This window comes from Ambystoma mexicanum, chromosome 1p (genome assembly GCF_040938575.1).
Source record: "Ambystoma mexicanum isolate Mex_15411 chromosome 1p, UKY_AmexF1_1, whole genome shotgun sequence".
In the NCBI taxonomy this organism is placed as follows: Eukaryota; Metazoa; Chordata; class Amphibia; order Caudata; family Ambystomatidae; genus Ambystoma; species Ambystoma mexicanum.
The window spans coordinates 1,318,807,092-1,318,827,308 of NC_090921.1; the positions used below are offsets into that span (position 1 = coordinate 1,318,807,092).

Consider the following 20,217-nt stretch of genomic DNA (forward strand, 5'->3'; position numbering starts at 1 on the left):
TTTTTATCTATCTCCTATTAACATTACCTCCTAGCTGGGTGAGGACCTCCCCGGGGACCTGGAAAGGGAATGAAGGAAAGGGGGTGCCGCTCCATACCTTCCAACCAAAAGACAAAAGACGCAAGAAAATCCTGATGTGCCGCTCCCTGATGAGAACTCCGTCAAATGAATCCCACTCTGCCCTTCTCTCCCTCAACAAGAAGTTGCGGCAGAGCAGGGGAGGGGGGAATGTGGGGTACATTTAAGAACCGCCCTACAACAAAAACTGCATTTTAGCAGTCACCCAAAAATGGCTGTGCTTTGTTTTCATTCACGTAAATTCAGAGAAAAGAACTCAAATTCAGAATGGCTGTGCATAGCTGTTCTGTCATTTAAGCATTCAAGCTCCACAGGAAAATGACCTGCATTTAAAATGGCATCGCACTGGTGCTGCTTTCATTTCAAACATCACACAGTTTTTGTTCTACTAAAAGACAGCCCTGTCCGTGTATTTAATTTTGAACACTGTCAAATAAGGCAATCTCTCCCAGAACGGCATTGTTTCATCAGTAAAGTCCATGAACAGCAAAAGAATACTGCTTTAATTTCGCACGACTTGGATTTACTTTTTGAAATATACCAACACACACAAAGTACTTCAATGGAAAGATGCTCTCTCTCTTGCCTCATGTCAATTACCAAGAAACCATTTTCAAACATATCTCTGTGTCCAGAAACTGACCAGATCTATAAAAAAAGCCTTTCAGAAAGTAAATGCAAAGGAAGCTGTTTGCAGGAAAAAAACACATTTTGTGAAATGAACATGAGAGAAAAAGAACATGGGTAAATCTGTGTTTGCATAGCAGAAATTGACGCTGGGAAAGCTAAATGTGAAATAAAAATGTGTGGCTCGCATAGAAACACAATTGTACATCATGGGAGAGGGGCTCAATGGGAATGGAGATGGACCGGGTCCGGGTTCCCTGAATGGGGAAATACCGGGCCCTCCAAGGTTGGAATGGCCCGCTACTTCCCCATTCAGGGAATCCAGACCAGGTACCCAGAATGGAGGCAGTATGGTTACCTCCCACGTCGTAATGACCCCCATAGTCTCAGTAGAACTAATCATTGTGCTAACAAAACCGATTTATTTTGCTTTCTTTAAAATACGATTTGCAGTTCCCATTAAAAAAAACTATCACCATCCTATAAAGAGTAATCCCTTCCCCCAGCATCCTATCTGTTCTGTGTCTTTGTTTCTCATCCCAAAAATGGATTTCAGATGTTGACTTCTAAGTCCATTTTCTTAGCTGTTTGCCAGTTTAAAGCCTGTGTGAAATAAGAAATTGCAATTCTGCCGTGTGTGATTTTTGTTGCATTGTTTTCCTCAGAAAATCGATCTTCTCACCTGTGTTCACGTTGCCTTAGTGTCCTGCTAAGTAGCCTGTAAACTTCCTTGTCTATTTAGTGCAGCCACACACATTTCTGTACTATCTAACCTACCGCAAGTGTAAACTGATCCACAAGTAACCAGCGAAATTCGAGTATGATATTTTCCTCATTTTGAAGGTTTTCATTCTGAGGTGGTGGGTCGAATTTAAAAACCGATTCTTCCCTCTTCTTGCTGATTCCTTGCCACTGCTTCCCATCCACACAGATTTTAGGTAGCAGGTGTTTGGGGGAGTGTACCAGGGGGAGTGAATAACATGTGTGCCCTCTGTGCGTGTGAAGAAAAGTGATTTTATTTCCATCTCTATTCGAGGTTTATGTAGATGATGTCAGAAAGTTGAATTAATTGTATTAAAAGATTTTGACTTTGTGTTGCCACACCGTGGTGGCTGCTGCCCTAAAATTTGTTTCACTCTGATTTTTCATTTGAACTTTAAAAATCAATAAATATTTCTTTGTTGCACACCGGCTTGGTTCATGGTCCATTGCGACACAGGGTGTTTGTTAAGATGGGTGTGAGACGAGTTGGGTGCCTCTTCAAGAAAGAATCCGGATTCAAATAAAAATAAAAAGGCGTGTTTTATTGTGCGCCACCTTCAGTGTCAGTGGAAGAAATCTCTGGCTGGAGTGTGCCATGTCATAACATCCGTTACAAAATGCTGATTTTACATATCCCATGGCAAAAACATTTTCATGAGTGTCATGATAGTAGGATGGATGGTTTTAGTTGTTTCTGCATTTTACATGTGCCACACCATCCTAGAGGTGGTGACAGGTCTCTCAAGTTACAGCAGCTTGAAACCAAAATGATTACACATTTCAAAACAAAATTCCAAAGGGGACACAACATAGATGAGGAACTTCTTACATTTTTGGGCACTTGATGCCTAGTGTGTCTCTTTGTGTAATTTATCTTCTTCAATCCATTAGGCATCCAATCATGTTTTTATCATGCAAGACGTCACTCTGGACTGTCACCACTTACATTGTTTCTCAAAAGAGTGTGAACAATTGGCTGTCTAATGCAAAAGTTCTAGTTCTTATTCATTTTGTAATCATAGTTTGTATCTTATCAATTTCGCTCTTAGTGCAGTTCAGGCATCACACATGCATGCAATTTATGGATCACATAATGTCAGTTTCCGACCTTGCTGTAGCAATTGTAGAAACATATTGACTCTTTTATAAAATAGCTTCTCAATAGAGCGTGAGTTTGTAGAAACATATTGACTCTTTTATAAAATAGCTTCTAAATAGAGCGTGAGTAAGCCCAGTTGGACACCTACTTTTTCATGAGTTAAAGCATGTGCACTTTTTTAATGGCACTAAATACTTTAATGTTATTTGGATGTGCACTTTATTAGAGTACTAAGTACATTATTGCCATTTTGCACCTTGCCACTGAGTAACAGAGGAAGCAAACATAGAGTTGTTATTTTGTAAGATTATGTACTTAGCACTTTATTGCATTCATGCATGTTATTTTATTTGCTATAGTGTTTTGCACTTTGCATGTGAATATCCATTCTTTTACAGTGTTGTTGTCTTCTGTTACTTATTACTAATTACTGTTGAATTGGTATTGGTCAATATTCGTGGGCCATCTGCCCTGTAGCACTATACACTTTACATCATTTGGTAACAGTCCTTTTTATTAATTGGGACTCGGGTATTAACTCGTTTATGCATCATGTTGATCATAGTATTTAGCACTTCATATTTTAAGAATGAAACATGAAATCAGCATGCTGCATAACTTGCCTTTTATGATTATCATGCAATTTCAGCATTATGTTGCACTTGTAGTATTGTAAGATGACTGCCACTGCTGCTATGACATCCATCATTATTAGTGGTGCAATCAATTGAATGTGAAAAGGGATTATTCTATTACGGGCATGGTATGTGTATTTGAAGTCAAGCTGTGGCACCACAACTGCATGTGCCCAATCATCTTGTTGATGCAAACCATGTTATGTGACGTAACTTTTTTTGCTGACAACCATAAACAAAATATGCCATGATATTCCATGTCATCAATGACATTTGTGATGTCATCTTTGATGTCATGGGTGTTAGTGCTTGCAGTGCACAGTGGTAGCGCGAGTTATGATTGCGTACTGTACCATAACGTGCTAATTTCAGGTGTTTTTAGATTTTACCTGTAACCATAAACTCCCTGTAGCAACATTTTTCCATTGAATTTGATAGGTTTTTAGTAGGGCACTTTAACCATAACGTTGTTTTAGGGTACTTTTTTGCAGTAAAGGCAGAAGGTGTTTAGTAGGGCAACTTAACCATAACGTTCTTTTACCAACGTTTTTTGTTAGTGAATTTCATAGGTTTTTAGTAGGGCACTATAAGCAGAATGTTGTTTTAGGGTTGTTTTTTCAGGAAAAGGTAAAAGGTGTGTTGTAGAGCAACTTAACCATAAAGTCCCTTCAACAACGTTTTTTCTTAGTGAATTTCTTGTAATAGCACACGTATATCTCAATGTCCCTTTAGGAATGGTTTGTGTACGTGATTATCACAGAAATATCCTTTTACAGTGTCACAAAGAAAGTGGCAATGAAGGGAGTAAGTGTGACGCTCATCGTATAGCTGCCACAAAATTGTTTTCTAAATGGAAGGAACGGTGGTAGTGTGGAAAACACTGCATTGGAAACAGGTAGAAATGGGTACCTCATGAAAGAGATAGTTGTGCGTGTTGCAGTGCGTTTTCAAGGGCGCAAGTGCCCAACAGCAATGAGAAACATTTTTCGTGTACTTTCAAAAAGGGCACCAAAGCAATGGGTGTACAGCGGGCACAAAAGGAAAATGCAGTAATAGGAAAAAGAATGCTATTTGTGGGAGAAAATTCTTGTGCTGGCAAAAGATAGATTCCCATTTGTATAGTGGGACAATGGCACAAGTTATAAAAAGACACAAATACACTTCTTCACAATATACCGCGCTTTCTCCATTTCCGCACCAAATGATTAATAACATCCCTACATGGATGGGTGCACTTTGGGAAGCAAAATTATGCAGGAGATGGGAAACAGAATCATTGCCTGCCCTACTACCTCCCTCAGCACAAACGCCACTAAACATCGTGTTACATGGTGTGCATTTCTCCCTACACAATCAACAACAATAATGTCGTCTGGATCTAGCGTCACCACAGTCTCACACAAAGAAACCAAAAGCAATCACTTCAGTATAGGTGCTCCATACGCGTGCTCCATACGCGTACAAACCCACATGATACACTGCACACAACTCCCATCGGACACACTTTTTCATTCACTGTCAAGTAATGTATGTGCAAATCACCCACAGAGCATACGCGGTGGTGTGTACAACACACAGCCATAGGCTCACCCTCTGCATTAAGGTGAACAAATATATCGTATAGCACATTCTGGGCGTGCATTGCACACCCACAAAGTTTATTGCACAATCCTGTGGCCCCCACAATCCCAAATAGAATATGTGCATTTGCAAAATTGGCGTATGTTGGACTTACAACCCTGCAACTGTGGCAATGTCTGTGATTTTTTGCAGGTGTCCGCGTGCGGAGTAGGTGAATAAATGTCAACCAAGGTAGGGGTTATACTTTGCAGTGGTGGCTTTTTAAAAAAGCTGTTATTTTTAAAAACAACTTCCACAGTAGCTACTCCTTTTTGGGCTTTTATAATGGTTTTTATTTATGCTTTGTGCCTCACATTCTAACTACAGCGTCTTCACTGCAGCCTGTAGATTCAAAATCCAAATGTCTTGCCACTGTGCGACAATGAAATGCCATTTCCATTGAGAAGGTGCAGATATCGATGACCAATGTTCTCATTCTTACAGGAATACATCCCAGCGGCACGCAAAATGTTGCAAAATGTTGCACATGCTTCTATTGATAAGACGCCTTCCCACCTCTGGGTGCCGACAAACTTCATTAGAATAGTTATGACTGGACTTCGTGGTACACATGAGAAAATCACCTTCGCAGTGAAAGAAATGTGCTTCACTTCTTTCATCATCTTTTTCAGTTGACGGTACACACTTGCACAAGCTATTGAACCCAAAAGCAAAGCTGCATAATGCACCATCACTATGTGTACAGTACCTAAAGTGGCCACTCATCGACATTCTTCAACCAAATGGTGGAACCTATGGACAGGGACACTGCACCATAAAGTCTCCACTTTGTCCAAATTCAAATTGATATTAAGGCCTCTTTGAACGGCATACTGCAGCAGATCGAGCTCAAATCGATCACCCACTATGGAAACTTTGCGTTTTGCCATCTGTGCCCGCCTCACTACACACAGGAATTAAAAACAAAATATGGGCAACTTCTCCTGTGACGCACAATCTAAGCACCTCATTGGACAATTGCAATAATCACATTTCCATTGGCAGCATGTTCAAAGGCACAGAATATAGCATTTGCTCCTCGCAAAGTACCGTTATAGCTGCACCCCAACAATGAATTAACAGTTCTTCTTCCTTTTCCACTATCCTCTTCCCACCACGCCCTGATTAGGAATTTGTAAGTACTGACACACGCATCCACCAACGGCCTCCAAGACTTCAGCATCCTACAATGTCATTTCTCCACAACAGTTCATATGTACAGTTAAGACATTAGGCTGCACGTGTGCTGTTATTAGGAAGCACTTCCAGTTAAAACTTCAGTGAAACATTGCAGTAATTATACAAGCACATTCATGCACATAAGCACCCATCACCACAAAAGAAACTGATGGACATTTATTTAGCAGTGTGTACCCAACTCTCTTAGAAGTACCACAATATCTGCTTATAAGCGTCCATTATGGCTTTAAAAAGCATACTACTAATTTTCCTCCCATCTGCCACCATGAAGTGGCAATTTGTTGGTATATGCTTCCAACATTTGTATTTACCCATCTCATACACTATAATAGCTAATCAGTAACTCTGTTCTTGTCTTCCCACATTGATACCAAATGTGTTCCCCACTAACCCACCTACTACATAACTCGTAAAAGTAAGGCACTAAATGCACCACTGAATGTATTTCGGCAACCTACAGTCACTTTACAAAAGGTCAGTGTCTGCACAGGTGAGGTGCTTTGTATGCTGCACTATTGCCACAGACTCTTTTTAAATTTGCACACTTCCACTTTCTGTCCTCACCAACTCATGCATAAAACAGTGCGCAACTTGTCCTTCGCCTGCACGCCAGGTATCCTATCTCTGCTTTAGTAAAATGTGTGCACTACCTCCCACTAACTGCAAACAATAAAACAAAATCCCTGTGCATTATGCAGAATATCTGATCCCTGGGACCTCGATACCTTGCACTCTCACTTCCTACATATCGGCTTGCTCCACCTTTTCCCTCATCAGCCTCCTACCCCGTCCGGGTCACTTGCTTGTACACGCAATCAGATGATGGTACATGTCTTTCTTCTGCAGCATCCTCCCTGTGCAACATGCTCTCTGTCTCCCTGCACCTTGAGGAAAATAATGGTAGGCTCTCAAAGCACCTGAAAACCTTTCCATGTACTTCTTTTTTTATCTCCTCCTGTGCCCTGCTTTCTTCCTGGCTAAAAAGTATTGTCCACTGGTTTCTTACCCATCCTATCAGTGTCCCATTCCACCTCCCTCCCTACACTTCCACCCCTGCACTAGCTTTCAGCCAATCCCGCAATTGCGGACTGCTTTCTACAACCCTAACAGTGCACACATCACTTTATGTCAACACATATCCTTCCACTTGCCAGCACCACCCGTAGTTACATGTATTTCTGTTTCTTATTGTTCCCAGATACTGCACTTTGCCCTCCCCCTTCCCATTCACTTGCGCACGGTCAATGTCAGCTGGCCTAGAGAAATCAATATCTCTGTATGGCCTCCGTTCTGCATCCCTTTCCTCGGCGCTCCTTCACACACTTGTATGTATGCGCAAAACAAACAGCAGAAAGTACCATAGCACATCATGTGATATAATGCAAACCCTGCATGCATAACAATATCATGGCTGCCATGTACGGTTGAGTGGAATATCCTTCGCTAACCGCCTGTCCTTTTACCTCACAACGGGTTCTCCCTGTTACACACATGTATCATCCAAGCAAAGGTATCCATGTTTTTCCCTTGCATTAATATAGGCTGAGCTACGTTTTACCATTTAGAATCTGCAATTTGTGTGGATTAGGACCACACATATATCCTTATGAATTTTTAAGTAGTGGCCTGATCCCTAAAGTAATGTTTTTTCGAGTGTTAAAATCTACACATTCGGTTGCCTTTTCATTAAATGCCTTCGCAATTCCCCAAAAACGTTTTTCTAGCTTGGAGGCGGGGTCTTCACTTCCTCCCTCAAATGAACTTTGGCACCAATCACGAACAATCTCAAAGCTGAAAATATTTAGCTTTGATGTGTTTTGTTTTACTTTGAAAAACATGATGGGCAGTGTTATTAGTCCTTTTGAGCCCCTGCTACAAAGACATATACGGTAAATTCGCTAGCAATGATTCCTTCCATGAAAATGTCGACTGGTTTCACGTGATCTGAAATAATCACGTGACTTAGTAACCAGTTAAAAATCGAGCCAGACAGAGTCTGTTTCGAGTTAAGAGACGATTGCGGCTAGTCGGGAGAAACTATCACGCATTTAATGGTAAGTGCTTTTTTGCTCCATGACCCTTTTGGAATTCGTATTTCATTTTTTTCATTTAAATCGCCCAGCAATATGCGATAGCCTGATGTAGAATCTGTCCATCTCGTTTTCCTTAAAGCATTAACACTGGTGTTTTCTGTTTGTTTATAGCTTCTCTCTATTTGCTAGAGATTGTGTGAAGAAACTGGCATTTAAACGCCCCTAACGTGAGACGTGTGTTATTCTATTTACACACAACATCTTCCCAATTACCCATGGTTTTTCTGGGACGTACATCCCTGGAAATTGTAAAAGCGTGAACAGTGCTGATGGTAATTGGGTAAGCACTATGCCCGCATTCCGACGCTTAGAGACTTCATTGTAGTCCATCTGTTTGCTTAGGCGTGAATCGCACGAATTTCCTCTGTATAACTCTCTAAAAATAACAAAAGTGACTCCACCACTGCTTTATGTGTATATAGACACCAACTGATACACTTCCTCTCTTTTCCTTCCGCATAGGGCACTGCAGAGATGTATGTCCGATTCTTCCATACCTACTAAACAAGTGGGTGTAGATATGTTAGAAGCCAGCCACGTTCGAAGTTCTGCAAAATGCATTGAATTCGGTTGGAATCTTGCGTTTATTTCACTTGAAACAGTAAGTAGTTTCTAACGATGAACTTGATGGACTTGTGAAGAGGCCAGGTCACACAAGAAGGGTCGCCTTAATATAACAACTAGTAGGCCCCCACCGTCAGCCATAATGTTAGGGGGGAAAGAACCCATGGTGGCCTTTTCCATCCTTTTCAGGGTCTCAATAGTAACCTTTCACTGCCCTTGATTCCCCTTTTGGAGCTGTGCCTCAACAGTCATGTGAGAGTAGAAGTAACAGGGGTGTGTCAGGCTAGACATCCCCTCTTCCCCCCCCTGCTTTCCTTTCCCTTACCCTATTTCCCATGTTTGTCTCCCCTTTCCCTATTTCCCTTGCTTGTCTTCCCTCCCTACCTGTCCTTGTTTCCTTTTGTTTAATAAACAATTCTGAGGTCATTGAATGACAAACTTTGTGTTTATAAGTTAAAATGCGATATGTGTGAACTCTAATAAATTTTTGTACATAAAATAGAAGAATGGAGGTGTATTAATGCATCCCTAGCGGTCCTCTCAATGATAAGCAAGTTGTTTTGAGTTAGGATTTGTCTGGAATTTTAAATAACTGTTCGAGCTGGAGTAATGAACAGCGTTCTTACTTGAGTTTGATGTTTTAAAATCTTTTTTCAAAATACCCTTACCTTTGTCTTTGTACATGGTGTGTAAATATAGTTAAATGTTTAATAGTCTAAATGTGTGTGTTGCAGAATTACAAGCATGCATAGTGTTTGAAAAAGACCTTGAACCTATGAAGTGTATCGAATTTGGTCTCTTATAGTATTTCTTGTACATTTTATTGTAGGATTGGTCCTGGTGATCAACCCTTGGGGTGCTAAGTCGTTGTTGACTTTCCAAAAAGAAATATTGTCCTGAAGATGGCCTTTTCAAAGAAAAGAAGTTAAGACACTAGAGATAGTGTCTGAAACAGTATACAGCCGAAACATGTCGACAGTCATCTGAAATACCTATGTTTTCTTGTTTGTGGGATTTCACTTGCAAAACAAAGTGTTTTCAAATAACATCTTCACTTTGTGTTGCATACACCCCCTGTGTATTTTTCTTCATTTTGTGTATTTTTCTTTTTCTATTAAAAACTGTTTTTATTAACGGTGGATTATTGTATTGTTGACATGTGCAATAGTGCATATGTGGCAATGTGTGCCTTTATATCTATGTGAAATATATGATGATTAAATTGATAGTTCGTAAGGATTTGTTTGTGTGGGGTCCATGGTGTTTAAACAATATTAACATTAATATGATATTTGTTTAATAAGTGTTGGTCATTTTGAAACATTGGAGCAAAGTAAAGAGGGGTAATTAGACTCACTTTATGTTTTTCTTCGTTTTGATACAGTTCCCTTTGAGTCCTAATCCCCCGTGAGAAAACATTTGGGAACTTTACCTGGTTTTGGTAAACACTTTTGAGGACAGCCCTTTGGCTGGCAGGTTGATATGTGTTAATGAACTGTAGTGTGCAAGATCTTTTGAATAAGTGCACCTATATATAATCACATAAAATGGAAAACGTGAATACATTGGCTTTTTCCGATGAATACTTTCAGAGGTTGATAGGCCTTCACTCGATTGTATCAACTGATCCACAAGGAGATGTTCTCTTGACTGAACTTCATGATTTAGACATCTTGACTCAAAAAAGAAGAAATTGATCAGGACTGAGTCACACGGTCAGATGATGCTAGCTTATTTGAAAGCAGGCATCATCCCAGAAGGCTTACAAATTAAAAACGTATCCTGCGTTTTTATTGATAATTCTAAGTTTAAGGGCCAACTTAGTGCAGTAGGTAATAAATGTTCCAGAGATCTCTTAATCCTCATTATTGATACATCTGTGGAAGAAGCAGATAAGCAAAAAGAAGAAATTGTCACTCCAGAAATTAAAATCAAAGGAAATGAGTTGATTCAAAACATTAAAGAAAAACTCGAGAAAATCGATGAGGCGACTCAAAAATTTAAAAAACTCACTCTGGACAACAAGTTATGAAAATACAAAAAAGATGCAACGAACTATAAAGAAATTATAACTTACCCTTATCTAGTAGAATCCTAGTACACTGATCAAAATAAGATGGCTAATAACAGAGGACAATTTGGTGGTCCCCAAAAAAATAAATATGTCAGTTTCTCAAACACTTCAAATTCAAGTTCAGGGAGTGACTCTGACACTACAATTCCATCTACATCGTCCAATGCCACCGGCCAACCACATTTTTTCTGTGGGAGGGGCAAACGCAGACACAACTGGCAGCAGGGACCACCAAGAATGCAGACCCGCAATTGGCGGGGTCCACCTCCGACTTGGTGATCCCTGTATTTAACCTTTTATCTCATGTACTAACCACCTTGGAAAGCGATATACTGAAAAACGGGCTTAGCTTTGTCCCTACAACTAGAGCCCGGGACTTTGAGACACAAATTGAATTACAGAGGTTTTTCCGTTTGATACGTTTCAAATTCGTCTTTAACAATAGACCACCATCGATTAAAGAACCAAGTATCACTGGTTTGAAACCACCTTTGACTTTCTTTCCCAATAATTCAATGGTTTCCCCGGCAGTTCTGGCTTTTGAAAATAAAGTCATAGAAGATACGCAAGTTCTACTGCGCACTCAAAACTATTTGAGGGATAATATGTCCCGTGGCCAATGAGAGGCCCTAAAATCTCTTCAAACAATTCGTCCTTCTTGATCAAACCAGCTGATAAAGGGGGTGGAATAGTTTTATGGGACACATTACTGTATGAAACAGAAGCATCAGCCCAATTGAATAACCCCATCTTTTACAAAAAACTAGACTGGGACCCTACACCTAGGATCAGAGACGAGATCAAAAGCATTATGGATCATGCTCTGAAATAATTTTGGATCTCTATAGATGAACAGAGCTTTTTGATAAATAAGAATCCATCGATCCCAGCATTTTATTTGTTACCTAAAATGCATAAGAATAGGTTAAAACCACCAGGTAGACCGATTGTGTCGGCCCTAAATTCTATCCTGGAACCCCTCTCCATCTATACTGATTGGTTCCTGCGCCCTTTTGTTCGGACCATGAAATCATTCATCAAAGACACTACGAGTATGATCAATCACGTTACAGACCTGGTGATTGATCAGGCTGATTTACTTGTAACCCTAGATGTTACAGCTTTATATACCAGTATTCCGCAAACGGAGTGTCTCAAAGTCATGGAAGTCTACTTGAATTATTGCACAACAACTCAGGAAGCAGTACCAACTAATTTCATCTTAGAATGTATACGCCTGGCGTTAATGGAGAAGTTTTTTCTGTTGCTGGCTCATTCTACCAACAGATACATGGTACAAGTATGGGCGTGACTTTCGCCCCTGATTTAGCCAATTTTTTCATGGATTTTTTTGGGGCAGCCTCTATTTTTCATGAAAACAATCCTTTCAAAAATAACGTGACCAAATGGGTCCGATATATTGACGATGTTTTTATGATATGGAAGGGTGACACAATCACTCTAAATCTTTTCCTCAAATGGCTGAATGAGCAAAATACGTGCATTAAATTCACCATGGCTCTGGGTTTATGGCAAATTCCTTTTTTAGACATCTTGATTAAAAAGGCCCCGTCGGGACATTTGTCGACCACTCTCTTTCGGAAACCAACCAACAAAAACACTTTGTTGAAATACAATAGTTTCCATCCGCTTAGCCTCCTGGACAACCTTCCAGTAGGACAATTTCTAAGGATTAGGAGGAATTGTTCATCAATGAGCGATTTCATAACTGAAGGCAAAGATCTGAAAATTCGCCTAAAATCTCATCGTTATCCGAATAGGATAGTTAATCGAGCTTTTAAGCGAGCTCAACATACTAATCGAGACAGGTGCCTTTTCCCAGAGAAGACCATAAAAGATGACAAAATCACCTGTGTGACGACATACAGCCCGATAAGTAATGACCTAAGAAGAATTGTCATTTTTTGAAAACCACTGACTTCAATCCCACTGTCCTGAGATTTGCCTTTAAAAGACAAAAGAATTATAGGGACCTTTTAGTTCACTCCTACCCAATAAAACAGGACATAACACCACAATCAACACTCTGGAACCTGCCACAAGTAAAAGGTCACCACAAATGCGGACATTGTTCCGTATGTGTATTGACAGAAAATCTTTCTTCTATCGACCTTATCGGGAAAATGTGGCAGTTACGCACTTTTACCACTTGTGCCACAGATTGGGTGATCTACTGGATTAAATGCCCGTGCTCCTTACTGTATATCGGCAAAACAACTAGACCAGTGAGACAACGCATCTTTGAACACAGATCTTGTCTCAAAAATAAATTGGCCAATAAACCTTTAGTTGCCCATTTTGAACTGAAAAAACACAAATATACTGATCTGTTCTGGTTCGTCATTGAAAAAATTCCCAATACCCCTAGAGGTGGCACTAGAGAGGCTAAACTAGCGTTATGTGAACAACGATGGATTTACTCTTTAAAAACAGCACAACAAGGTTTGAATTCATCGGTTGTGTGGAATATCCTTCTCTAACCACCTATCCTTTTACCTCCCAACGGGTTCTCCCTGTTACACACATGTATCATCCAAGCGGAGGTATCCATGTTTTTTCCTTACATTAATATAGGCTGAGCTACGTTTTACAATTTAGAATCTGCAATTTGTGTGGTTTAGGACCACACATATATCCTTATGAATTTTTAAGTAGTGGCCTGATCCCTAAAGTAATGTTTTTTCGAGTGTTAAAATCAACACATTCGGTTTCCCTTTCATTAAATGCCTTCGCAATTCCCCAAAAACTTTTTTCTAGTTTGGAGGCGGGGTCTTCACTTCCTCCCTCAAATGAAGTTTGGTACCAATCACGAACGATCTCAAAGCTGACAATATGTAGCATTGATGTGTTATGTTTTACTTTGAAAAACAGCATGGGCAGTGTTATTAGTCCCTTTGAGTCCCTGCTACAAAGACATATACGGTAAATTTGCTAGCAACGATTCCTTCCATGAAAATGTCGACTGGTTTCACGTGATCTGAAATAATCACGTGACTTAGTAAACCAGTTAAAAATCGAGCCAGACAGAGTCTGTTTCGAGTTAACAGACGATCACGGCTAGTCGGGAGAAACTATCACGCATTTAATGGTAAGCGTTTTTTTGCTCCATGACCCTTTTGGAATTCGTTTTTCATTTTTTCATTTAAATCGCCCAGCAATATGCGATAGCCTGATGTAGAATCTGTCCATCTCGTTTTCCTTAAAGCATTAACACTGGTGTTTTCCGTTTGTTTATAGCTTCTCTCTATTTGCTAGAGATTGTGTGAAGAATTTGGCGTTTAAACGCCCCTAACGTGAGACGTGTGTTATTCTATTTAAACACAACATCTTCGCAATTACCCGTGGTTTTTCCACGATGTACATCCCTGGAAATTGTAAAAGCGTGAACAGTGCTGATGCTAATTGGGTAAGCACTATGCCCGCTTTCCGACGCTTAGAGACTGCATTGTAGTCCATCTCTTTGCTTAGAATTGCACAAATTTCCTCTGTATAACTCTCTAAAAATAACAAAAGTGACTCCACCACTGCTTTATGTGTATATAGACACCAACTGATACACTTCCTCTCTTTTGCTTCCGCATAGGGCACTGCAGAGATGTATGTCCGATTCTTCCATACCTACTAAACAAGTGGGTGTAGATATGTTAGAAGCCAGCCGCGTTCGAAGTTCTGCAAAATGCATTTAATTCGGTTAGAATCTTGCGTTTATTTCACTTGAAACAGTAAGTAGTTTCTAACGAGTACTTGATGGCCTTGTGAAGGGGCCAGGTCACACAAGAAGGGTCGCCTTAATATAACAACTAGTAGGCCCCCACCGCCAGCCATAATAGTAGGGTGGAAAGAACCCATGGTGGCCTTTTCCATCCTTTTCAGGGTCTCAATAGTAACCTTTCACTGCCCTTGATTCCCCTTTTGGAGCTGTGCCTCAACAATCATGTGAGAGTAGAAGTAACAGGGGTGTGTCAGGCTAGACATCCCCCTTTCCTTCTCCCTGCTTTCCTTTCCCTTTCCCTATTTCCCATGTTTCTCTCCCCTTTCCCTATTTCCCTTGCTTGTCTTCCCTCCCTACCTGTCCTTGTTTCCTTTTGTTTAATAAACAATTCTGAGGTCATTGAATGACAAACTTTGTGTTTATAAGTTAAAATGCGATATGTGTGAACTCTAATAAATGTTTGTACATAAAACAGAAGAATGGAGGTGTATTAATGCATCCCTAGCGATCCTCTCAATGATAATCAAGTTGTTTTGAGTTAGGATTTGTCTGGAATTTTAAATAACTGTATGAGCTGGAGTCATGAACAGCGTGCTTACTTGAGTCTGATGTTTTAAAATCTTTTTTCAAAATGACCCTTACCTTTGTCTTTGTACATGGTGTGTAAATATAGTTAAATGTTTAATAGTCTAAATGTGTGTGTTGCAGAATTACAAACATGCATAGTGTTTGAAAAAGACCTTGAACCTATGAAATGGATCGAATTTGGTCTCTTATAGTATTTCTTGTACATCTTATTATAGGATTGGTCCTGGTGATCAACCCTTGGGGTAGTAAGTCGTTGTTGACTTTCCGAAAATAAATATTGTCCTGAAGATGGCCTTTTCAAAGAAAAGAAGTTAAGACACTAGATATAGTGTCTGAAACAGTATACGGCCCAAACATGTCGACAGTCATCTGAAATACCTATATTTTCTTGTTTCTGGGATTTCACTTGCAAAACGAAGTGTTTTCAAATAACATCTTCACTTTGTGTTGCGTACACCCCCTGTGTATTTTTCTTCATTTTGTGTATTTTTCTTTTTCTATTAAAAACTGTTTTTATTAACGGTGGATTATTGTATTGTTGACATGTGCAATAGTACATATGTGGCAATGTGTGCCATTTTATCTATGTGAAATATATGATGATTAAATTGATACTTCATAAGGATTTCTTTGTGCGAGGTCCATGGTGTTTAAACAATATTAACATTAATGTGATATTTGTTTAACTAATAAGTGTTGGTCATTTTGAAACATTGGAGCAAAGTAAAGAAGGGTAATTAGACTCACTTTATGTTTTTCTTCGTTTTGCCACATACTTTATACACTTCACAATATGGTCATCCATTGTATTGCATGTACTTCAAATGTCAGAAAAGTGATCCCACAAAAGCAGCAGGGAATGTATAATAGCAACGTCACACAAGTGCGTTCAGTTAATGCATACAAACATGATGCATGCCCCTTACCTTGCACACTTTCACCATAGCCTCCTGCATTTATGTGTACAAAAACACCTTCTCTCACAGTCTTTATGTATACATCACAACCAATAAGCACATTGCCCAATTGCTTTGCCTCCTCAGTGGCAATGCTATAGCTGCCATCCTAAAAATCAACCGGATATGCCACGTGGAATCCTCACAGTACCGCGGGTTGGGTGGCATTACCGTGTTATACAATAGAGGCGAGGGGGATTGAGATGGTCTTAGGGGTGGTGGTGGGGGGTGAATAAAGGGGTGGGGATGGTGTTTTTAGGATGGTGTGTAAAACAACTGTGGTGGTCTACAAGGATGACAGGACGCTGTATGGTTTCAATGGATGTTTATTTAGACACCAGCACAATAACAATGTGGGGGGTTGGGTATGGTCCAGAGCAGGGCTGGGGTCTGCACTCACTGTTGTGCTGTCTAATGATGCAGTTAACTTCACTGCATCCAAGGTGTCATGGAATGAGACCCACTTCGCCAGCAAGAGCACCCAGGAAGCTGTCCTCAGCCTCGGTATTACGCTCTGCAAGCTGGGCCTCTGTCAGGTGGGCCCTGTCACTTATTAAGCTCCTTCTCAGGAGGAGGGATGGGGCTGACTGACTTGGTCATCTTCCCACCGAGTTCTGGCGCTCTGTTCTCTTTGCACTCTTCGCGCTCGTTAATTCTCGCTAGATCATGCGAGGAGGAGTCCCCACAAACACATATATTTTTTTTCTTTTTGTCATGTTTTAATTATATACGTGCATTCATACATTTTTTTTCTTCTTCTTCTGTCTTTTGCTCACTGTCTGTTTCCTTCTCCTCCTGACATTTTTCTCCACTGAAGAAAAAGCATTTTTTTACATTTCAACAGGATTGACTGCAAAGCTTCGTGCACAGTGTCAAACACAACATCATTGCCAATGGAAGCAAAAAAAAAAACCATTTCCCTGGAACCACTGGAACTCTCGCTGGTTATTAATGCTGTCATAGTCCATGCACAGCATCCCAACACTGGACTTAAAGTCACACATGCTTCTGTTTATCCATCATCTCTCAACCTCTAGCTGTGGACAACTAATACCGGCATGCTCCCATTTAACTCTTGGTGTCATCAATGAGAAAATCCCCTTTGCAGTAGGAAATACCTGCATCACAGCTCTCATCAACCTATTTAAATAAACAAGCAAACATAAACACGACATTTGGCCCAAATCTAGTCCTCCAAAATGCAAAACCACCACATCCACAGTACCAACAGAGGCCACATATTTGCAAAGAAGATCAATGCAGCTGATACCCCACTCATAAACTGTGGCCCAAAAAGCCTGCACTCCTTCCAACTGAAAATCAGCATTGAAGCCTTTTTCCACGGCATACTTGTGCAGATTGTGCACAAAGCTATCACCGACTATAAGCACTCGCCGTATATCCATGTCCGCCAACCTCAAAACATCTACATTTCTGTAAATATGTCACTGCCCCTTTAGTTACACCACACCCTCCAATCCTCATTGGAGAATCCCCACAATTCCATTTGTAAAGGCGCCATGCTCATAAAGCCATGATGTGGCACGTGCACTTTCCCAGTTACAGCTATGGCCACGTCCCAGTAAATCACACACAATACTTCTTCCCTTTGCACTCCATTTTTCCAAGAAAGCCATGATGTGGCACATGCGCTTTCCCAGCTACAGCTAAGGGCACACCCGAGTAAAGCAGACACAATATTGATTCGCTTTGCACTTGACTTCTCCAACAGTCCCTTACTGGCGCCTATTAACAACTATCACATTTTCTAAAACCACTGCACCCATCACATACTTAAACTCTGCATTGTACACTATTATTTCTGTACACAACTCCATATGTCTCCTTTAACACTCTGAGAACACGTTCCCTTTGCTTCGAAATCCCCTCCACCAGAAACATTTCCTACAGAATGCCCTATTTCTGCACCCACACCAATCTGCCGGTGCACCGACCACACCTTTTCCCATGCACACAACACTCCGGCCTTGCGCACATCCACAACAACACTATGAATGCATACATACGACCATGTACGCAGCTAACATAGTACACAAACGTAACATACATAGCGGCACTTCAACCCAATAAAGCACCCATTGACAAAAACAGGTCGCAATTACCACCATCCACAAACATACCATAGCCTCCATCACCCCTACCCACTACCATGCAGAAAGTATTGTTTCACTAGCAACCTAACCACACCATTGTCACAACATTTGCCCTACCTCAACAATTCTGCAGATATCATAGTAAAGAACCTATATCATAGTAAAGAACCTATAAGAGGCACTTCTACCATACCGTGTGCCATACTGTCAGTATGCACACACTGCACCAAGTGGGCACACTGTGTGAGTTTTCATTGCACCATCTCCAATCACACATCCAAAACTTTACCATAGTCTTCCATCTATCTCACCTGCAGAACCAAACCTACATACCTGCCAGCTCATATGTACTGCTCTATGTCTTCTGCAACGTACTGCACAACCATTCTTTGTAGGTCATCACCGTCCACCAGATGCACAGTCAACATTACATTAGTGGCGTGGGTTTCCCCAAGTCCTACGCTCTTCAATCCATGGCCTACAACCTACCACCTTCGGACATACACCCAATAGGCTACACCTTCAACACAGGCACCGCAACTCCATGGTGACAGTATGCAAACCCAGCACCCAGTGGACACACTGCATCACTTTTCACAGCACCATCTCCAAGTACACATCAAAAATGTTACCATGTTGTAACAGTGTCCTCGCTAGCAAAACCACACAAGCAGTCATGCAGCTCACTTGTCCTACTCTATTGCGCCTGAAATGTGCTCCACACCCATTCCTTACAGGTCACAACCCTCTGCCAGCTGCAGAATCAAAAATGCCTTACTACTGTGTGTTCGGCCTTCAGCCATGCAGCCAACAGTATAGGCATTCAAGACTGTTACTGCTATGTAATAGCATCATCCATTTCACCATTTCACCTACGTTGCCTATCCACATACACAGCAGTACCACCAGCACTACTACCCAACCTGCACACTGCCATGGCCCTATAGAGCAACAATTTGCACCACTTACCATAATGTAGAAAGAAAACACTCCTACGCCCCTGTGCACTTTCATTCACATACTATGGCCATCCCCATTTTCATTCCCAAACTATAATGCCACGGCCTAAGTAGCCACATTCAGTTTGCAACAGTAGCCTACTGCAAAACATGTGAACACGCTGCACTATGCAAGGCAGATGTACACCTACACTTACTTTACTGCGGTACATATGGTAAAGGCCTACGCTCTTCACTGCATGACCTACGGTCTACGGCCTTCGTCAATGCAGCCAATATTGTAATCCTTCCACAAATCCAACGCAGCTTCCTTAACTCATGCATGCCACCATGTGCCCAACTACTGCATTCCATCCACATAACACAGCCACCCGTGCTCCCACCCAACCTATTTCATGTGCAATTCATTCCCCTTCTACACTGTACCTGCAATCACTTAGCACAGAAAGATGTGGCTGTAAAGAGGTGACCTTCACACGCATCCACCAATCACATACAGAACCTCTGCATTGCACCCATTCACTAAAACAGGTCGCTATAACCAAAATGCACAAACATACCACAACCTCCACCAACCCTAACCAGACCATTCACAAAGTATGGTATCACTACCAACCTAACCACAACTGTTGCACTAATTTTTTGGGGCATACATTTCAGTGATTTACAAAAAAAGAACTGGCTGGATTTCCACCAAACACACAAAAGCACACATTCTGACCCAAGCCCCTGCTCCTGCTGCAAATTTGCCGAAAATCCAGTGGCCACAGTCTTGGGTGCATGGCTGTATTACACTGTGGTGGTTGGATCTACGGCCTACGGCTATGCATCCAAGATTATAGGCACTGGCCACACCCACCACAGCATAATACAGCCATGCACCAAAGAATCTGGCCACTGGTCACAACCATTGTAATAATAAGTCTTGGGCGGGCAGCTTGAGAAACACATTTGGGGTTATTTGGGGACTACAAGAGGGCTTGGTCAGGGTAGGGGAGTGGAATCTAAATGATATGGGTACATTTGCATAGGTGGAAAATAGGGTTGGTGGTCCATTTTGATGTCTGGGTAGTTCAGGGCAAGTTGTGGTGTGGTGGTTGGGGCCAGTGGCCAGA

The 20,217-nt window shown here is 41.1% G+C and overlaps 1 long non-coding RNA gene across 2 annotated transcripts; it reads left to right on the plus strand.

Moving 5' to 3' along the window:
• The first annotated feature begins 7,989 nt into the window (after positions 1–7,989).
• Positions 7,990–15,698, plus strand: LOC138453549 (uncharacterized). Of its 2 annotated transcripts, XR_011260466.1 has the most exons (4): positions 7,990–8,075; positions 8,226–8,394; positions 8,577–8,715; positions 9,508–15,698. It is a non-coding gene; the product is annotated as an uncharacterized lncRNA (long non-coding RNA). The 2 variants fall into 2 exon arrangements; XR_011260468.1 differs by lacking the exon at positions 8,226–8,394 and having other exon boundaries at positions 7,994–8,075.
• The last annotated feature ends 4,519 nt before the right edge of the window (positions 15,699–20,217 follow it).